The sequence below is a fragment of the Delphinus delphis genome, chromosome 6 (genome assembly GCF_949987515.2).
Source record: "Delphinus delphis chromosome 6, mDelDel1.2, whole genome shotgun sequence".
NCBI lineage: Eukaryota > Metazoa > Chordata > Mammalia > Artiodactyla > Delphinidae > Delphinus > Delphinus delphis.
Genome location: NC_082688.1, coordinates 83637134 through 83642329, shown reverse-complemented (window position 1 = coordinate 83642329; position 5196 = coordinate 83637134). Strand labels below are relative to the sequence as shown.

Below are 5196 nucleotides of genomic sequence, written 5' to 3'. Positions count from 1 at the left end.
GTGAAGGGGGAGACGTGGTGATGGGAGTTTGGGGGAGTTTTTCTTGGAACATGAGGCGAGGTCATTAGCTGAGAGTGAGGATGGGGGTGGGCTGAGAGGGTGGGTTTAAACTTTATTTCTTCTTTTTGAAAAATTAGTTTTCAGTCATTTTAGAGCGATTTGGGGGAGGGAACACAGGTGTTCAACCTGCCATATTTAATAGGAAGCTCAATTATAAACTACTTAAAATTCCAATCCTACTCCTTTGCGTCTGTCAGGGTCTGAACCAGTAAACTCTCAATAAATATTTGTGCAGCTGAAGTGAATTTTCTTCGTGGTCACAGTCAGCTTTTCCATTTTTAAAAAAATGTTTCTTCCTTATCACTTCCACAGACTTGAGAAAATTAAAGATTAACCTGTTAAAGACAGCTTCTCCACCCTTTCTTGCTGGGTGTTTTTGTATTTGGGTTGCCCGTGTTTTCAGGTGTGCACGCTATTGATACACATCTTTGCAGAACGTGGAGGGTCTGAAGTGACCCTGTAGCCAGCGGTTTGGGAACCTTGTTAGTTGCAGGTTGTCTCAGGGTGTGTCCAGCAGCATCCTGCCTGAGGGTCAGAGCCAGGCCTCTGTGCTTCTGGGATGGGATGCCAGATATGGGCGCTTGTTCTATGATCTGGAGAAAGTAGATTGAAGTGCCACTCATGTTACTGGTTTTGAATTGAGATTTAAAGCATTTACAGGACAGCAAATTCAGAGGGTGAGGGAGCTGGTTATTGCCATGAGAGAGGACAAGTGTTCACTCTGTGAGCTTCAGACATTTACTTAAAAACAAGAAGAACCTACATTTATGGAGGCTTATTTAATCCTGATGACTTCTGTTTGAGTATTATTATCCTTATTTTACACATAAAGACACTGAAGCAGAGAAGCTCAGTGACTTGCTGAGGTCAGACAGTTAGAAGTGAGAGGTGGGTTTTAAACCAAGGTGCATTGGCTCTGGAGCCCAAGTTCCTCTTAACCTCTGTGCTGACTCCTAGAGCCTCTATTTTCCCACCTTTCAAATGGGAATATGAGCATGTACCTTGCAGGGTCATGCTGAGAATTAAATGAGATAATGTATATAAAGTATCCGGTATATCACGGAAACTCTGTAAGAGTTTGTTAGTCCTTAAAATTGTTTTTCTTTTCTTTCTTCTTTTTTTTTTAACAAGAAATATATACAAAGATGATAATATTATTTGGTAAGAAATACACAGAAAAGCCCAGTGATCTGCATAGTGATTGTTCTTATAGTTCTTTCCGTTGTATATAGTTTCAGGAATTGGTTTTTGGAGAATAAATTACAACTACAATTTATCTTGTATATTTTATTATTCCAATAAAAGCTCACAGTTCAATGTTTTTTTTAAAGGAAAGAAAACCTAATAATATTCAGAATAAAGTACTCCCTGATATTTTTCTCAGTTTTCATAAAGCATTTATTTTTCCACTACAAGTTCCTCATTTTTTCATTAGTAATCTGGAGTATTGGCAAGACCAGAACTATTTTCAGCTGAAAAGTCATAAAATAATATCACCAAACAAGGGGAACATATTTTAAATGAGGACTTATAGGTTTCTTCTTTACTCAGCTCTTTTTTTAAAATTTTTTTAAATTAAATTAAATTAATTTATTTATTTTTGGCTTCATTGCTACGTGGGCTTTTTCTAGTTGCGGCGAGCGGGGGCTACTCTTCATTGCAGTGTGCAGGTCTCTCATCACGGTGGCTTCTCTTTGCTGCGAAGCACAGGCTCCAGGCGCACAGGCTTCAGTAGTTGTAGCACGTGGGCTCAGTATTTGTGGCCCACAGGCTCTAGAGCGCAGGCTCAGCAGCTGTAGCACATGGGCTTAGTTGCTCCATGGCATGTGGGATCTTCCCCGACCAGGGCTCAAACCCGTGTCCCCTGCATTGGCAAGCGGACCCTCAACCACTGCGCCACCAGGGAAGCCCTACTCAGCTTTTTTATTATTAATAGTAAAGTGAGTGAGAGACAAGTTGTCAGATAAAGACCATGGATGTGGGTCAGAAGACTGGAACCTATCCCAGCGCTGCCTCTTACTGGTCGTGAAATCTTGGGTAGGGCACCCAACTTCTCCATGGTCAATTTCCTTATTTGGAGTTGGAGATAAAGCTTTCCTAAATACAGTCCCAGGAACATTGGTTCCATGAGATATTAGTAGGTGACAAAGAAGAAAGGGTTTCATGGTCAAATACATTTGGGAAATTCTACATTAGGCAATCCTAGATTAGACAAAGTATCTTTATCATGGGCCTTCTCAGGGCCTTTGATATGTTAATAACACTGTTAATTTCCAAGAAAAGGGTGTGGTATTTTCTAAACTTAATTCATCACAGAATTGCTTTGTCAAAGAATATCTCTCACACTAGGATTATATATACATATATATATAATATATCTATTATATATAATAAATATATATATAAATGTAAATATATGTATATATAATGTAAAAGTTTTTATAAATGTTAGTAAATGGTAATCATTAACTATTCAGCCATTCATGTAATAAAGAACCAAGTAAATATCTCTTAACTAGAAGACTTTTCCCCATAATTTCTCTATACATTGTACTTCTGGGAAACACTACTGTTAAGTTATTGGTGCAATTCTTATTGATCACTAAGCTTCACTCATAATCCCTGCTAAGTTTAAATGTTCTTACTATGGAATATAGGACTCATATATTAGCATAACTCACTATATGCACACCTATATGTGTATATATATGTGTGTGTATATATATATATGATAATGATCACAAAATTGCTTTCCTTTGTCTCAAATCTGAGATGCTTATATCAAGAAAGATTTGTGACTATAGAAGACATGAGCAGACACAAGTAAAGGCCCTTAAAGTGTAGGGTAGGTATGAGGAAGATGACCTATTGTGCTTTTATTGTTCTTGAGCGATTGAGAGTCTATCAGGTAAAGGAATGGTTCATTATGTATCAAAATGTTGCCTAACTTAATCATCCAGTAGTGTTGAACTAGCGATATGGTCTGTCCTTCTGCTCTCTTGTAAGATGGCCAGAAGAATCACAAGGTGACAGATAAACTACTGGCCAGGATCATTTTTTATTGCTGCTTTCCTTCACCTCCTTTTTAGTAAGGGAAGTTTTGAGTCAAAATGTGAATAAAAAAATAAAACCATAGACATTAATTTGCTGAATTCTGAACCAAATCAATGTACAAGATGATCCATTTTGGGTGTAAAACAAGGATTTCAAACTTTGATCCTTTAAAAATTATATTTTTGTGTGTATGTTTCTCTTTGTATATAAATATATATGGTAGCATAACATTAATCTATGAAAATAAATATTTGTTGTGCAATCAAAAGAATTTTAAAACTCTTTGGTCTGACTTTTGTAACTTTGTTCATTTCCATGAAATTTTATAACTTGAAGGTTTTTAATAGAAGAGTGCTGCATGTAAAAGTATTTAATGTCTTGAATCACATTCTGGATATGGATATAGATTGTTTTAATTTACTGTTGCCCTCAGGTCTATAGGTTCCCATGCCCTGACACTAAACACACATTATTATATGCCTATTATTATTATTTTTCTCTCTTCTCCCTCACTTTTACATTAATCCTTATGTCTCTTGACAATTGCATTCCTCTGTCTGCCTCCATCAGTATTTCTAATTTATTTTGGGCAAGGAAACTAGATGAGCAGGTGTAATAGAACTGCATTTAAATGAACCCGATAGGCTCTAAGTAACAGGCCATCCTTCAATTATGTGAGTACAAGAGCTGAGAAGCAGAACCTGAGGCACCTTCTGTGTTTCTTCCTAGAATAAGATTGTTTCGGTGTGGATGTTTGCTCTTTGGATAAGTACATGTGACTGCAGTGATTAAAAAATGACTTTCTAAAAGTTACAGAACACATACTCCTCGTTTTAGAGAATTTGGAAAATACAGAAAGGTACAAAAAAGAAAATTAAAAACTTATAATTTCAGTTTGGAATAACCAGTATAAACATTTACATGTATTTCTTCCTTTCTTATTTGCATATACATATCATATATTCATTTTGTGCATGTTTTACAAAATTTGGTTTATACTGCATTGCGAGTTTTGTATTACAGTTTTTCATGTGACAGTGTTAATAAGCATCTCCTATGTCATCACATTTTTTTCAAAATCCACATCCATGTTAGTGTCTAAGTTCCTCAAGTGAATGTACAATACAGTAACTTATCTAACTATCCCCAGTTATTGGAAGTGTTTGATATTTTACAAAACACTATGATAACAAAACTTGTAAATAAATATGTCTACATCGTAAATCATTTTTTAGGCTAAATTCTCAAATGAAAATACTGGATAGGAGATATGAAATGTGATGAGCATTCTTACAGCTAAATTGTTGTGCACGTCCTTAGTTATTTCTGTACACGAATTCTGTGAAGTGGAATTGCTGTTTAACGAATACGCAGGTTTTTTTTAAGTATGTGTGTTTTAAAAATGGGACTAGGTCTTTCTGTCTTTTTCTTCTCATTGTGAAAGAAATACATGCTCACTGTAAAAAATATTCAGACACAGAAAAGCATGAAGAAGAAAGTAAAAGTCACCTGTCTTTCCATAATTCCTGTTGACATTTGGATTCTGTGCCAACATACAGAAATATGTGCACCAATGTGAGAAGTCACGTATACCTCCATCATGACAAAAATGGGATCCATGCTCTGCAAACTCTGTTATATACTGATATTTTAAGAAAACACATTAAAGCATGGCACACTTAGAAAAATATGCACAAAACAGAAATGTACAGATGGATGAATGTTCACAAATAAACACCCAGATTAAGAAAAAGAAAAAATGTGGAACACTTCATCAGGTTGTATGTTATCCTTACCCAGGTGCCATGCTAACTCTGTATGATTCTAGTCTTAGTTTATGTGCTCCTAAAATGAACACTTAAAGTGTATCAGAGATACATTTTCTTGTTAACAAAGAACTACATTTCATTTGACTATAAGACATCATTGATTGTTAGTGTCCCATTGTTTTAGGTACTACAGAGAAAGAGAGAGAGAGAGAGAGAGAGAGAGAGAGAGGAGAGAGAGAGAGAGAAAGGAAGGAAGGAAGGAAGGGAGGGAGAAAGAAGGAAGAAGAGGGGGCGAGAAAAAGGAAGAAAGCAA

At 36.0% G+C, this 5196-nt stretch overlaps 1 non-coding gene across 1 annotated transcript; it reads right to left on the bottom strand.

Moving 5' to 3' along the window:
• Positions 1 to 4869: 4869 nt before the first annotated feature.
• On the bottom strand, positions 4870 to 4972 carry LOC132427745 (U6 spliceosomal RNA). Its single transcript, XR_009519959.1, has one exon. It is a non-coding gene; the product is annotated as a U6 spliceosomal RNA (small nuclear RNA).
• Between the last annotated feature and the right edge of the window lie 224 nt (positions 4973 to 5196).